Here is a 16,969-nt window from a genome sequence, read left to right on the forward strand (position 1 = left end):
CGCTATTTTTTGGGTAAACATCCCCATTTGTGAATTGATGTCGGCACAGCTGAGACTGCAGTCCGTCAGAACATCGACCTTCCCCTCGCATCAGGGCAAGCTGCTGAGCACTTCAGGTGTTCTTTATAGGGAGTTACTGCAGGTGGTTCAGCCTGCTAGGGGATAAGTGTTGTGTGAAAGAATCCCACTAGTAGGACAAAATCTTTGCAGAAATCAAACTTACTGTGTTAACGTTATTTTTATTTAACCTCACCAGAGAACAAGTGAATGTGAAGCTAAGCACAGACTTTAGGCCTGCACTGACGTGTTTTAAGTGGAGGTTAAGTGGTTTCATTCATCTTGTAACGTGCAACTGTCCTGTAGTGATATGCCATGCACTATGAAAACACAAAACCAATAGAAGTAATTGTAGACAACTCAAAGGTGAGTTGCAGTTTCCTAATTAAATTAAGTAAACAGCTTTTAAAGTGGTGTGCAAGGCCTTTATTTTCCCGTAGAAGCAGTGCACTGAGAAGTGGTTGCATTTTCCAGATCGCTTGGTGTTAAGATTCATGGTGTGGTTTTAGTTAGCCTGTTGGATGGACTGCAATACAATCTGCTGGGATCTACTTGATCTGTTCCCACTGTGATCTGCTGAGGCCCATGCCCATCTTCTCTCCTCCCATATTTTGTCAACCAATAAATAGGGATCCCTGAAATGGTGCCTGGGGGTGAACAGCTTTGTCCTGTGATGGAGGCTTGCCTGGCAGCCTTTCCTGTGTTGCTCCAGAGGTTTCCTCCCGACATTTGTTAGGGGATGTTGAGAAATTAAATGGGAAAATTGCCAATATTTGGAGAGGCTCTAATGAAGAGAGTGCTGATGCTGAAATGGCTCTGTTTACATAAAAACCTCATCTTCTTAAACCACCTTTCATCCCAGTATTTGCTAGTGATGTTTGTATATGCCTGTGACTTGGATTTTGTATCCCCTGAGGTAGGTACCTGTCTGTCTCTTGCTGCCGCGCAGAAATGGAAACAAAGACTGAACGCCATTGAAGCTGTTTCATTTTATCTTGTCCCGATTGCTTCGCTAACTAGTATAGAGTGAGGAAAGAGCGTTGTTCCATAAAAGTCTGGAAAGGCATAAAGAGCAGATCTGGAGTCTTTCCTCTCATAAGGGGAAGCAAATGAGGCATGGCTTTAGGCAAGATTCTTGCTCCTTAAAATGAGCAGTGTCTGCTCTCTGGAGTTTTTTATTCCCCTCCCCAATCAGGATGGCACATTTTATAATCAAAATCGGGTCACAGGAGACCGATGCGTGAAAGAGCAGCTGTTGCATGCAATCGTGCTCAATATTTCTGTGCTAGAAGTGATTCATTTAGTCTGTAATATATATGGAAATGTGCTGCAGGAGCACTGCTGAAAATAACCTATTGTATTCATAAAGCCCCAACAAAGCTGATTTTTGATTTGTGGATTTTACATGCCTTTTCCTTTTTACGATATGTCAAATAAACATAAGCAATCTACCTTTTAGTTCTGGTAGTGTTATTTGGCTGTATTTAATCTATCTGTATTGCTCTTTTAGACTTAGCTGAATGCAATACCTTCAGCACTGAGGGCATAAACTAAATGAAGGCTGCTGCAGGGAGTCGTATGGAAAGAAAATAAAATCCTGCTGCAGAAGCACTCTGGATGAACAAATAAAGGATATAGAATGAGAATGAACAAGGGGGAACAGATCATTTCCGAGGTCTTAAAATACCCTGAAAAATCTGAGCTAGAAGGGATATTCTGTACTCCTCCATGTGTAGAGAAGTGGCTAGGTAATTTGCCACTGCTCCATTTCTGCATGATGCATTCCAGTAAAAAATGGTAGGGTAAGTGGATGTCCTCTGTTTCTGCTCTGGATAACTCTCAATAGGTGTATACAGTATTTTATTCAGTTTAAATATAATTGTTAATTACACATAGTTATCAGTTAAATGCAACTCGTTACTTATAATTTGCTGCTAACTTTATGAAAATGCTGCAGAAGGTGTTGAAATCTTTGGATGGAACTGTGAGGCAGTTAGAAACCATTTCAACAGTGGCAGGAATCCCAAAGTTTTCTTAAACACGTCTGTATTTAAGTGTATGTGATCTGTGAGGCAGAAGGATAAATGCTGACAGATGTCTTTCAAACTATGGTAAGCATCTCCGCTAAATGTTTTTTTTCTTTTTTCTTTTTTTTCCCAAAAGCTGTGCATTTGGGAGAGATGGCCCAGACTACAACTGACATGCTGATACAACAGCCGGAAGAAAGCGCAGATGAGCACAGCCCAGAGAAAGTTGACGTGCAAAGTGAGTGACAGCCAACTGGAGTCGCAACAGGACCAATGTTGTGTACGCATTAAATGAATTATGGTTCGGTTTGTAGGGAATGTGACCTAAAGCGTATGAATTTGGGGTGCCTGGGGAGGGACTGAGTGAGAAAGAGGATATTGCCTTCCTATAGGAAGACTAAAGTGACTTTCAAAATAAAATCAACTCCTGTAAAGGTAATAGTGGGGTTTTTATCTATCCCTGTAAATGAGACAGCATCCAGCAGTCAAAATTCAGCAAAAACAAGTTTACTGGCACAGTAAATGTTGTTTGTGTTCTAAATGTTGTATTTTAGCTTCCACAAGGACACTTTCAGAATAAGCTTCTGCAGTTGATAAATGGAAGTCCTCTGAACCTGCTGTGGTAAGACAGATGAAAGTAAACACTTTGATCAGAGTTCAGAAAATGTGGATCAAAAAGGATGACGTACAATACTATTACTTTTGGAAGGCAAAAATTAAAGTTATCAGAAGCTACAAGGCTTTGCAAAAGCATCTCTTCCTTACTGTTGAGTACTCTTGAGGGATGTATCTTAAAACTCTTCCAGGTCTGACTGCAAGAGGTGTTTAGGGACCTAAAGATGCAGGCTATCAACTGAAATAAATTTATTTTCCAACTTGGCAGAGGGCAACCAGTTTACTGAAAGTAAGGAGTGTGTTTCTCTGGGGGAAAAATAAAGAATACTCATATTAATATGGTTGGTTTAATACAAAGTGTTAATACTAATTTTCAAGATCTGAAGAGAACAGTGTTTTTTCACTCATATAACCAGTCCCTGCTGAAATTACGAAGCAGCTCCCTCTACAGTATTTAGTCTATACCTTTCAGAAATGCTTGAAACTGCACCTTTCATACCACTAACTCTTAGCAATCCGTGCACTGCTTTGATACTTGGGTACATGTGTCTGCTTCAGATCAAGCTACATACTAGAGATAATTACAAATAATCCTGGTAACCACTGTCTGACTAACCAGTGGAATTTGTCTTTCTGATCTGCTTGGAAACTCCTATGTGAATATCAAGATGTTTGAAGTAATCTTAGAAGACATAATTCTCTTTTTACTGAAGTAGAACATTCCACATTATAATCTCAAAAAGCCTTTTGGGGAGTTCCTTAGTACTAAAAGCTGTTTTGTCCCTACCTTTTCTTTATTGTAACGTTCTTTGAAGTTTTCTTCAAAGATGAAACCGAACTTCCCATTTATGTTACAGACTAATGAATATCCAGCTTTGTTTAAGCAATTAGCTTGGTGGGATGATTTCTGTTGCAGTTAAAAAAAAAAAAAAAAAAAAAGTTCCAAAATCCTGAGTGGTTTAGACATGTTTTGAAAAAAACACCAAGCCAACAGCTGTGCATTGGACTAATCTGACAGTATAGCAGCTGTCATAACAAAAGCAGAGCTGGTTCAAACACAGCCTCTTTGTATAGTGATTGAAAATGATTTAAAGGAAAAGATCATGTACTGGTTCTACTGTGTTGAGCTCTAGGGCTGGATAAGTGATTGTTCACTTGCTTTTGGTATGTGATCCCCAACAGATGAATGGGCTCTTAACCACTGCTTTACTCTAGTTTAGAGGCTCGATTGTTTCACTGCTCAGCTCTGCTTCTTTCTGCTGGCTCTGTTTCTGCAACCATCTTATATAGGTGCCTGCCTGAATTCTGTTTGGTTGATGGCACACCACTTTAACATGCACACAAACCACATCTGTAATCAAAGAATACTCCAGTGAATGCACAAGAGGATAATTAAGCAATGCAATTTGTAAAGATGGCCTGAACTGTGGCTTTTTAAAGTATCAAATTATGCAACCTGCTTTAGATATTTCAGGCTAATTTGCTTGCGTTTTAAGGCCCTCTTTATTTCTTTCTCCTTGTTCAGACAGAAGTACTGGAGTAACCTTTGAAACAAAGGACTTCAAAGTGACAGCAGGCTGTGTATCTGGCACTAGCGAAGTAAGTAGTCTGCTAATGCGTGAATGTTTTATGTATCCACAGCTAAATGAAGGAAATTGCAAGTTGATATAAACTGATGTTCTTTGTATTAGCTCATGACAAATGCAGCAATTACCTCCAATCAGTTAATTATAGCATCCTTCCATGGCCTGCCTTCTACTTTTTTGAGCTTTGTTTCGTGTTATCAGTTAAGTAGCTGAGGCATTTAGAAATATGCCAAGTTCTTCTGCAATACTGAAGTAACTGTAAATGGAGATTTAGCAGCGTACTCAAAATCTAAACTGGCCTCTGATGCAGTCGTTACGTTTCATATGTTAAATAATAACTTGTTTTAAGAGATTCCATAGTAATAAAGATCAGTACCAGTAAAACTGAAGATCTATAGCTGCTTCTTGCATCGTCACTTCTCACATAAAAGTGGATGCTTGGCTTTTCAGTGCATTAATCTCCAGAACCCCTCTGTGACAATGGGATGTGCGTTTCTCCCTGTTTTATGAATGGAGACCTGCTACAAGTGCCTAGGTAGCTTTTGAGCGTGGAGCTGCAAGTGGTTTGCCCAAGGTGACCTCTAGAATCTGCAGAATCTGTATGCTAGCTGCTGGCTTACCCATATGCTGTTTTCCTTCTTTTTCTAGTCCGTGAGTTAGAAGGGAAGTGATGGTGGGAATAGTTTTCTACAGGGAAACCTCTGTAAGAGGAGTGAGTACTTAGTAAACTTTCAGTTCGTCTATTGCATCTTCACTGAAGTACTACTTTCTTGTTATGCTGTTGGAAAATACATTGATTTTTAATACTATAGTGAAAGTCATTGGTGTTTCCTCAGTCCATCATGCTGCTTTCTATTTTCCTTTAAAATCTTCACACATGGAAATGTCTGGATGTCATACAGAGCTTCTGTCACTTGATGTTGATTAGTCTTGCTAAGATAATGGCAGAGGAAAGTAATTGTCTTTGCATACATCAATCCCCAAATCTTAGAAGGGAACAAAATCGGATTACCATCACTGTTTGCTGTCTCCTAATTCTGACTTTCTAGTAATGATTACTGAAGGATGCCAGGTCTGTTTCTGGCAACAGAACATTACGCTGAGCTTACTTGTACTCTATTTGGATAATCTAGTAGCTTTCAATGTAAACTAAATGTATTTACAATAACTGTAAAACTAGTAGTTAACAGTTAAATTGGTGCCACTTTGTGATGGGTCATCTCACATGCATGTGCTCTCTCATATTAAATTTTAAATACAGAACAATTGGATAAAGGATTGCTAATTAAGAAGAGAGTATATATCAGATGACCAATTAGTGATAAAGTAGAAGCTATCCTAAGGACTCCTTTACTCATGGAATGCAAATTATTTCAGGCTCTTACATATGTTTAAATCAACTTTGTGTCGTAACTGTATGTGTAGATTTGTCACAGGTGGAAAAAATGTAAGGAGTTTCATTAAATCAGTAGGAATAACACGAGCATGGTCTGTGTTGTATGGCATTCAGGACTTGGTGGTAACTCACCATGAGAGGCTATAATTACATACCCACAGCTTTCGTTAATGAGTCTGTCTTGAAATATTAACAGCTAGAACAAATATTGCCAGAGGATAAGCTTGATACGTTGGATGCAGGGACAGAATAGATCAGCTGGTAGCAGTCCCCATGGCAGTCCTACGGCTGTTTTGCAGGAAGAGGGCATTATGGCATTGTTGACTTCAATAGCTACCTTGCTGCATTTCCTCCATCACAAAACGCTTCCGAGGTGCAATCCTCAGCCTAGTGCCCTGTTCCAAATGATAGGAATCATTGAATCTCCTTTCATTTACTAGTGCAGCATTACAGAAGTGCTTCCCGTAGTCTCTTACTTCTTAGAAGTCTTACATCTTATCTGAATTCATCTACATGCACTTCACAGCGGTGTAAGGATCATGAGTCAGCTCTGAACAAGTGAACTTGCATTCCTGAGGAATGCTGGAGAGGTAACCAGATGTTCCCCTCGAGGCATCTCACTTCCTTCTCAGCACAGTGTGTAGCCCAGAAGATGGCTATCATAAAGAAGATGGCACTCCCTTGTGAAGAGAGTACTTAAAACTTTTTGATGTAGTTGTAGAATGAATTCTGCTTAGCATCTAGAATTCAGCCATGGATCATCTCGAAACAGGAGACTTGTACCAGCACCTACATGTGTGATGTTAAATGCAAGTAATTTATTGAAAAGTGTAGTATTTGTTTCGACTTCAGCCCTAGAAATGGACCCCGCTACATAATGTTAAAGAGAATGGCTGGATCTCTGCAGGACAAAGCCATCAATCTTTGTCACAAGACTTCTGTCTCTCGGTGGCACCCAGCACAATGGGGCTCCAGTCCCAAGGGAGGCCTCTGAGCATCAGCGTAGCGGGAACGTTGAGTGCAGCGCTGTTTTCCTTGCCTACAGATGAGTTTCAGCCGCTGTGATTAGATGACGTGTCTGGAGGCAAAGGACTGTTTATTGTGCATTACTCACTGACTTGTGCAATAAATCTGTTTAAAGTAGTGTTTCTTCTTGCAGCAGGATGAGAAGAAGGTGGACAACAGTACGATGACAGACTGAATGCCAATTAATATTCCAGGGGCATCCACATTAGACAGAGTAGACCGCAGGCAACCAACCTTTATTTTAACCTAATCTCCGGCTGATTTTAAGTACTTCCCAAAGGTGTGTTTTTGCTATCTGCAAAAAAGGAATCCACTTTAAATGAGATTATTTCAAGGCAGCTTCCACTGACTGAATTGCTTCTCATCAAGAAGTAACATGGTGTTTCTTATGTCTGAGCACCATCTCTGTTAGACTCCTGCGATCATTGACATGCATTTGCTTTCTCATTAGTCGTGTTCTGATAACTCCAGGACCTCAGAAGATGAAGCATCCTCCCCCTTGAAATGAAAGTGGCCCATTCCTAGCAATCTGCAGCTTGTTTGGTACCTTAGCTTGGTAGAAATAATCTTGTGTGTTAAGTCTGCTAAACCTCTAAGCATAAACTTTTTTTAATTAGACGAGTGGAACATCCAGCGATGCAGCTGATGAAGATGACCAAGATGAAACATACTTTTCTGTTTCTCTGTCTCCCAGTGGAATCAGGTGATATACGTTTAATCTCTTTTCCATCTTTATTTTGGCTTATTTTAACATTTTGGAGAAGTTTCCTTATGTTAACCTGCAGGTAAATGTCTTGGAAAGGACAGAGTTTGTGGAAATTCTTACTTAGAAAAAGCCTTGAGAAATTTTTGGAGCTAGATAAACAAGACTTCCTGAAGTTAGAGTGCCTTAAGTGCAGCATTTAAGTTTTGCTTCGGATTCCTGTAATCCCGCTGTCATGACTGCAAACAGCAAAGAGTCTGCTACACTACTGGATGTGCCAGAACACTCAGAAACTTCTGAAGCTGAGTCAAAATGATACTTGTGCAGTTGTGTTGAGTTGTAATAACTCTTCTTGATGCTCAGAAAAAATGGATTTTGCTATCATTTCTAGAGCAACAAACAGCAAGCATATTCAAGAATATCATTCTTGTCAATTACTTGTGTGCCGTATCCCAGATGCATCTCTATAGGGAAATGAGGTGTCCAGTATGAGAGTTAAGCAGCACTGCATTATCTCTCTGTGCCAGTTACAAAAAGGTGGTACTTGGATTAATTTCAAAAGGTTGTTTTATATCTAGAGGTTTTGCTTTGTCGTTTGTGTTTTTGTTTTTTTCCATTCCGCCCTAATTACAAGATTCATTTCCTCACCTAATTGTAAGTCTGTATTATAGTCTGTGATATGTCTGAAAGATAAGAGATGTTGGTTCTGTAGAGTCAGTGATGAGAGTTCAGGTTACCTGAAACAACATTTGTTTGCTTGTCTGTCTTATAGAACCAGCAGGAAAAGGCCAAAGAAGAAGAGTAGGCAGTCACCAGCTCAGAAGAAAATGAAAACAGCTGATGTGGAAGAAGTGATGTTGGTACCAGAAAAGGTGGAGGACAGAGAAGTAGCAGTACAGGAAAAGGGGAAGAACAGAGCAGAAAGAGCACAGCAAGCAACCGCTCAGTGTTCAGTATCTGAAACTGTCAAGTTTGTGGTACTTGCCCTCTCTGTGTTTCTGATCTTCGTGCATCTGACTATGATGGTAATACTAACAGTCTGCTCGTGATCTTCATTCTGGAAAGAAAGAAAGAGCACTGCGACACTAAGCAGTGCTTAGCAGTGACTACAGAACTGAAGAATGCTCTTTCCTTTCCCTGCTACGTGTGAACAAGGTCTTCAGGTAGTGAATTAAAAGGCTGGTTGGAGGGTAAAAAGTCTGTGACTTGTCTGTACGTAGTATTCACTATGCAGTGGTTCTAGCTCCTGGAATTGTGACTTGCTGTACCGTTTCTCTTCTGCTGAAGCCAAGTTGACACTTGGATGCATGTTCTGTGCCCCAGTTAAGAGATCTTCACTCAGAAGGGTTTGGAGTTCTGTACGGCTTGTTTTTTTCCTAAGCTGCCTCCAGCAGGGATTATTCTGTCTCTGAGAAAGTAAAGCTCCTCTAAGCTCTGGTTGTATTACATTTGAGAAACACCAGATATAAATTGAGGGAACAAAGTACTTCCTGTCTGGCAAGACAGGTGATGGCCCTAGCATAATACAAGCTATGAAGGCTCAAGGGAGGAGTTATTATGTCTTAACCACTTCTGGAAGAATATCCTTTCCCCTTCAAGTCTAGAGATGCTACTAAAAAGGGGGAGTGGTGGAAGTGAGGCTCTGCTGTACATAGCCTGCTACTTTCCATCTGAAGAAGATCTAACTTTGTGTGATGTTCTCATAAATCATGACACTTGGATTTAAATGACTCCTGGGTTAAGACCAAAATGAGTCCTTTCAGTATTTTTTCATTTCACAGGAGAAATGCAGGATTTTTGGTCTGGCACGTAATCTGAAGGAATACACTGAAGCATCCTAAAATTGCTGAAGGCATTTGATTCTAAAAACTGCTCATTTTCTCTTGTCTGTGTGTGCTTTGCCAAGAAATAAAACTTAATATCCTTACATCTGACACTGTTTGGTTTAAGAGGAAAATCCTTCCAGTGTAAGTTGTAACACAGTAAGTTAATGGTACAAGATACTGAATGATTTCCTCAACTTTTAAGACCTTCGTCTTTACTATGTCTGCACTTTATAATCTTTACTTCATATCTTCACAATGGCTTTAATGTGAGGTAAGAGGTTACCTCTCTTCTAAGTAGGATAAATGGTAATAAATGAGGAGTTTGACTCCTATAACAGTCAAAGTAGGATTAAGGTTGCTGGATTTCCACTAAGGTGTGGTGTTAGCTCTGTATTCTCAGAGGTTTCCTGCTTTATGAATCTCATTTTCCAGTTTAGCAAATGCGATGAAAGCTGGAATGTGTAGTATATTTGCATGATGTTGCTTTCATAGGAAAATAATTTAGCTGTTTCAAATTGCTATGTAAATGCTAGCCATCAAGTAGAATCACTTCCCTGTTAAGTAACTGATGGACCATGTCAGTTCTGCTTCATGCTTAAGGCTTTGCTCTGCGCTGCTTATATGCCCCCACTGTCTAGCCATCTCACATTTCCTCTGCAAAACCTTGTCTGGGATGATCCAACTGATGCATGGTTGCTTTGATGTGGTTATGTAGGATGGCAGAGATGTGGCCATGCCATTTCTCCTGGATTTAACAGCCCATCCTGCTATGAAGTTTAACGTGTTCCACAGCAGGTGGGACTGCTGTCTAATTCTCAAATCTGCATTGAACTGCAGAATACATTGCCACTGGAAAAAAAAATGGTCAGTGGGGGCTGCTTGTAGGTTTGGAATGCCCCAGTTCTTGCCTGCACCACCACCTTCCAGTTCCCTGTGAGTCCTGGGAAGTGTTCCTTTGCTTCTGAAAATACTTATCTTCGTGTTGGTAAAGGGTAGCTTTGCAAACGGATCTGTTTATGGCTGGCACAGCAGAAAAGTTGTTAAACTACCAGGTCATTCTCCTCATACCGAAGTAATCCTTGTAGATCACAGGTAGAACTCCACACCTTTTTATATACTAGAATTGAGGGGATTGTGAGACAGCAAGGAGAGCACACAGTAGACAATTGGTGTTGAAAAATAACTGGCATTAACTTCAGAACCTTGTTCTTTTCAGGAAACAAGTTACTGGTTGCTGTCATTTGGACATCTTACATGCTGGTATGGAAGGAGGTGGAATTCCTCCTCTCACAGTGTTAGCTGTCCTAGCTGGGGTGCCCTATGTGTATTTTCCCACTTTTTTTTCTATCCAGTATTTACTGGATTGTCTTAGTCTGTCCTTTCAATTACGGATATCAAAGTGTTGGCTTCAAGGATGAGGATTTTCTAAATCCTTCTTGGCAATGGATGACAAAAACATTACCCTCCTGCTGTTCAACATACAAGGGGTGTATCCTCATGCTGAGGAGCATGTGCTGTTCTGATCTTTATATGAAATAAACAAGTTAGTGCCCAGCACTGTTTTATTGTCTTTGCTTTGTTATACAAATATTCCTCACTTTAAAAAAAATAATAAAGTGTAGTGGGAGGGAGGATTAGAGCAAGTTCCTGGGCACATGAGGTGCTGCAGCTTAAGCTGTGCTTGGAGAAGAAACTCTCAATCTGCTTCTCTGTTGCACAGGAGGTAGGCTTGCTGGGCTTGTTGGAAATGACAGCTAGCCCTAGCTTCCTCCCAGCCTCAGGTGGTGGTATTGACCCTGTTACTGACCAACCTTCTGCAAGAAAAATCTGTACTTGGCTGCAGGTCTCATTAGTATTGGATTTGAATTAAAAATGCATTCCTTTAACTCAAAATGGGGAGACACAGACAGCTTCCTCCACCCCCAGAGAAGTTCAGTTTGTGCCAAGTCTCCTCTAGCTCAGTGGAAATTAGTGAGGCAGCGTAGCAATCTTGCCAGAACAGAGTAGGAACCAATCCTCCTTCCCTGGGGAGCAAGTTTAGCACACATTGTGCTTGTTCATTTTATTGAGCACATCACCAAAACAAACAAGCATCGTGTAGGTGTTGTCTGACCCACCGAAGGCAAGTTGTGCCCATTCCATCACACCTCCCAGTCCCTGCTCGCAGGTTGGTGTGGTCTCAGCCACTAAAATTATAGTTAAAGGGAGTATTCATTGGGAGGGGGCTATCTTTAAAACTTTCCTGTTTAACAGCAGAAGCTGAGATGCAAGGTAAGGATGCAGTGCTGCTCTACTCATGCATGCTGGGTACTAAAGGGGTTATTGAGAACTGCAGTGGAGCTGCTAATGCTAGCCCTAGGTCACTGTGTGATTTTTTTTTTCCTGTAATTTTTTTTCTGAAAGCTTTCGTTTTAAATCTGTTAGATGGGGTTGTGAATCCTTGTAATGAGTGCAAGGCGCACTAATGGGCTGCGTGGTGGTAACTTCCAGCAGTAGATCTCAAAGTGGGGCAAACGCTGTGTCCCAGGGGGACTGGGGTGGTGACTGTCTTAACTCGGTTCCAGCTGTTGGTATTTACAAGAAATCTGCTTGTGGGATAGTCTGCTGAGGAAAGAAAATGATGATCCTTGAAAGTGAGCTGGAGGATCTTGCCCTAAAGGAGGCATTTAGGCCGCACGGTATGGGCTGGCCTTCTCTCCCTACCCAGGAGGCAGAATTGAAGTGCATTCCCCTTCTTCCTCAGAAAAGGAAACTCTGTTAAGGTGTGATTTAAGGAGCACATCACCCATGGGGATTTGTGCCCTCCACACGTGGCATCCTTACATCTAAAGGAGAACGGGCCTGGCACCTCCCTCAGATGGCAGCAGAGCCAGTGTTCTCATCGCTGGTCTGTAGGTCTTTCTTTTCTTGTCTGAGCTCTCCTCTTTGCCCCCGGCCCCTTCACCCTGCTTTGCGAAGTTCCTGTGAAAGCTTGGGTGGGATCACTGATGAAGTGATGTCCCAATGCCACCCACGTCCCCCAGCCCAGCATCTGGCCCTGCATTTCGCGCACCTTCCCTGCCGCTCGAAGCCTGCCGCAGGCCGGCTGCGCTCCGGAGCCGTCTCCCCGCATCTCCAATTCCGTGTGCTGCAGCCTCCTCCGCTAGAGACCTGTCAGCAAGGATCTGTGCCTGGCAGAAATAGCTCTGGGAGAGTAATGACAGCCAAATGGTTGCTAAACGGGGAGTAGCTGGAGTGCTGCTGTAGCAGGGAGGTCAATTATAATCAAGTTTCCTGTAACGCCGTGCTGTGTTCTCAGAGACACCCCCAGGATGGGCAGCAGCTGGGGCTGGAAGATGTCTGGAGATGGAAAGCTACGAAGACAAGAACGGGTCTGATGGGCGAGAATCTTCTTCCTTTGGTGTTTGCCTTGTTGTGCCTGGGGACAGCTTTTCTCTGCTGCTGCGGGCATGTGAGCAGCTCAGAGTCCACTCACCGCTGCCCTTGGCTTTACTGGGCTTTAGCTACATGCAAATGTATCCAAGATCTTGCAGGTAGAGAACCAATTTTAAAGCCAACTTGTAAGGAGCAAGGAGCACACAAGGGAGGCGCCTGTCAGAGGTGTTTGCCAAGCAGTCGTGGTCCGGCCAAGCTGGGAACAGATTCCTGCAGATGGATGCATGCAGGGTTTTGGTGGCTTGTCACAAAAGCATCAGGTGTCGGAGCCAAGAAAAGAACTTCTAAACCTAGTGAGAATTGGGCAAAAATACATTGTTAAGGATTAATGCATTTGCCCATAAATTTAGCTTTGGGGATCAGCAAAACAGAAGGAGGAAGACAGATTCTGAGAAGTGGAAGTGTTTCATTGTAGCAACCTTTGGAACAAAGCACCTTGTCTTCTGAAAGCATTTCTTTCTGAAACTGCTCTTTTTCCTTTGAAAGCACAAATTACTTACACATTTAGACCCCACCAGAACCACCCAAATAAAAGAAAAATAGTATCTTCAATTTAAGTGAAAACGTTGAGGTCAGAGTAGGAGTCAATTCACTGAAATATATTAAAATAGTATTTCTGTTGAAACAAATCAGAATTTTACATTTTTTACCCACACACCCTTTACAAATCCTTTCTTTACACATTCTGCTCTTGTCTCTTATCGTTGCCTAGTCCATGAATGATTAACCCCTCCTTCTTTTGAAGACTAGAGAACAAAACCCTGCAGTCCAAAGTCCCTTTTCTTGCTTAGGCATACAGCTTTCTCCGAGCTAGATGTGTTTTGCAAAAGACCCAAGGCACATTTCCGTGCCATGCACTCGAATGCATTGACTCTTGCTGGGCTGCTCAGGAAGGCGGGTGTGATCTCCCACTCTAACAGACGATCCCTTAGTGAATACAGAAGAGATGCAGCTTGTGATACCAGCAAACCATTGCTTTATTTCGGTCTTCTGGTAACCATTCATGGAGATCAGCTATTCCCTGATATGTCTCGCATAAACCCTTTCACTAGGAACAAACAGTTATTTTTTTCCAGTTGTAAATAAACACAAACTTGCATTTTTTTTCATAAACCACATGCAAGCCCAGATGCACACAGCCTCACTGGTTAAACAGCTCAAAGCCCTTCCGTGCTGCTGCTGCAATCCTGCTAACTGTAGCTAATCTTGAATGTTACTGGGTGTAAGGTTTTTTTCCCAGCAACTGTCTTTTCAAAGTGCCTGTCTCTGCTGAAATGATGTCTCTCTGCGTTTGTCAAACGGGCAGACACAGCTGGTGGACTTCTCCCCGCGGGTTAAATATTCTGATTGAGAGATCCCGAAGCTCTCGGCTCCTGTCTCCGCGCATTAAGGTGACTATCTGCACTGTAACCAGCCCAGGGCCCTGCAGGAGGGAGAATTAATTAATTAACTAGTTAATTAACTGTCAGGTTGCCAAATCTCTAGAAGAAATGACAGTCCCCCTGCATTGCCCCCCACCGTTTGCTCCGGGAGCTGCAGCCACCGCTGGCACCCAGATGCGCATGGGCAAGTCCTGGCCCTGTTGCCTGTTTTTTTCCCCTTCATCTCCATAGTTCTGATCTCTTCTGAAAGAAGGCTTTTCTCATTTTGTGGGGTGTTTTTTGGCTATATTTTTCCTGTTTTTTTCGTCTCCTGGCCTGCTTGCTGCAGCTGAACACACCTTTCCCAGACCTGATGGGAAGTGGTCCTGGCAGGAGCGCTCGTTGGCCTGAGTTGGCTCAACCCAAAGCGATGCAGGTAAGAAAAAGGAAAATAAAACGTTGCAGTTTGGCTCATTTGTGCAACTTACAGGAATTCCAGCAACTCTCCTGCTGTTCCCATGGAAACAGATGTTGAATTGCAGGAAACTGCTACACGTTTCCAGGACTATTTCTCTTCCTTTACTGCTGACACCACCTTTATCATTTCCCAAGCAGCCCAGAGAAGTTACCTTTCCCTTTCTCCAGCACGAATCTGGAGTTTCCCTGGGCCGCCTCCATCCTACGGGTTCCTCGGGGTATCCCGAGGGGCACAAAGCTGTGCAATTTTCACCGTTCAGAAAGCATCTGCTGGGCAAAGCCAGTGCCTGCCTTTGTGGGGAGGCTGGGGTGGCATGGGACGGCACGCGGGCTCTGTCCTGCAGACACACACCGTTATTTTCCAGCCTGTCAGGTCTGGCTCATCCACCAGGCAAGGCAGCAGTCGGGGACTGAGCATCTGGGGCTTCGTGGCCATGCTGCTGCTCCTGCCTCAATGATTTTATCCAGTTTAAACCCACCTTCTTCCCCTGCTTTCATCTCTCATCTCCTTTCTCTTGCCTTTTGCAGGTGCTGCTGCAGTGCAGAGCGCTGGCCGTGGGGAGGTAAGCCTGCTTGGATCGATCTCAGACCCGACTGTGGCAAGTGAAAGGTCACCGAGGGGTCTGTGGGGTTTACTTTGTTTTGGTTTTAACTTGAGGAATTAGATTATTATGAAGATGAAAGGGTATTTGGATTAATAAGTTGTTAGCGTTACATATGTAGGACTGGGAGGCCGAGGAGGGTCAGGGCTGCCTGGCTGAATCCTCCCTGTCCCCCTGCAGTCGCTCACCTCGCTGCGAACACCCGAGAACCTCACCTGTGGGATGCCCTGCAAGGGGATGGCGCAGCTCCCCATGACACTGAGCAACAGGAGGAATGGGACATGGGAAGCAGTGAGGAAAATGAAAAGGAGATAAAGAGCTCGAGATCAAACAGCCATGTAAAACAGAACACCAACAAATAAAAATCCCACTTGGGACAAATCCCCGTGTCCTGAGCCAAGGCTCTCTTTGGACTCCAGCCCCAAAGCAGGAGATCCCAAATGGTTTGAGAAACAAGGCTGATGTTATGTTTCTGTGGGGTTTGTAAAGCCTGGTCTGCCCTCAGCTTGAAGAGGGCGAGTGGTGCGCGGTGTGGCTGCGAGGGGCAGCTGCAGCCCTCGCTGGGTCTCGCAGCTTGTCCCTGCTCAGCTGTGCCCTGGGACCAGCTGCCCACTGCTCCCTGAGTGGTGCTGAGCCCAGCCCCTGGGTGCTGCTCTGGGCTGGAATTACTTTCTAGTTATTTTCGTATCCTTGTGAAAATGCCTTTTCCACATGGGAAGGCTTGCTCCTGGTGGCAAGTTTGAGACTTGCACTACTTGTGACTACAGCTAAGCCTTTACAAGTTAGCATCTTGCCAGCTTGCACTGTGCATTTCAAAATAAAAACATTCGCTTTGTGGAAATGCGTGTATTAACTGAATTGTAGCTGGGGAAGGAGAAAAAAAAATAAACAAAAGCTGGCTGGTGACAGGGGGCTTGGACTGCCAGCCCTGGGTCGGGACCTCATTTGCTTAGCGCCACACAGACAAAAAGGCCCTGCTCATCTTTGCTGCTGAGAGCACGCGGGCTGGATGAGAAGGGTTTTTTTTTCCCCTAACAAAACTCTGAGTGGTTTTAACCAAAACACAGGCTTTGGTTTCCATTTGCCCTTTGCATTTACTTGGTTCAGCCAGCAACCTGGGGCCTCTCCTTTCCTTCCTTATGCCTCCTTACAACTGTGAAATGTTCTGCAGCCAGGTTTTTGGTGGCTCGAGAGGACCTTTTGTGCTGGCTCTTACCTCTGGCTGTAAGCAGGAAGCTTGGAAACTCACTGGAGACCTTCACTCAGAGCTGCCTGGCCTGATCTGTAAACAGTCTGGTAAATAATAATAACAAGTTACAAATACTAACTGTCCAATAATTTCAGACTGCTAACAGCCCCCCTGTTAAAATCCACTTCAATGAGGTCTTTTAAAATTTCTTAAGAGGTAAATGCCTTTGTAATGAACATCTTCATGTTAGATGGGCCCCGTGCTTGAGGTTTTTATTTAAATGTAAATTGAATCCTCCCACCGGAAAGCTAACGGGAGATTAAAATAGCTGGTAGGGGATGAGAATTTGCTTTTATGTAGTCGTTTGACTCAACTTCTTGTTGATTTCCTCACTTCTCTTATTTTATGGCTAGAGCTGCTTTAAAATAGTTTCTTATCTGGACCAGCACGAGCTATCAGCAAGAGCAAACCTTGGCTGGCTCGCTGCAGGCTGACCTTGGGGCAGCACCGAGGGGTTTGCAAGCCAGAGCTGAACCTGGAGCTTCTCGTGGCCACCTCCAGGGACTGTCTCCCCCCGTGGCCACACGGAGCGAGCCCCTCTGCAATGACCACCTGGGACCCTTCCAGCTCTGCAGGGTGGGCTCGGGCAGTCAGCAGCGTATGAAGGCC

Source organism: Cygnus atratus, chromosome 24 (genome assembly GCF_013377495.2).
Source record: "Cygnus atratus isolate AKBS03 ecotype Queensland, Australia chromosome 24, CAtr_DNAZoo_HiC_assembly, whole genome shotgun sequence".
In the NCBI taxonomy this organism is placed as follows: Eukaryota; Metazoa; Chordata; class Aves; order Anseriformes; family Anatidae; genus Cygnus; species Cygnus atratus.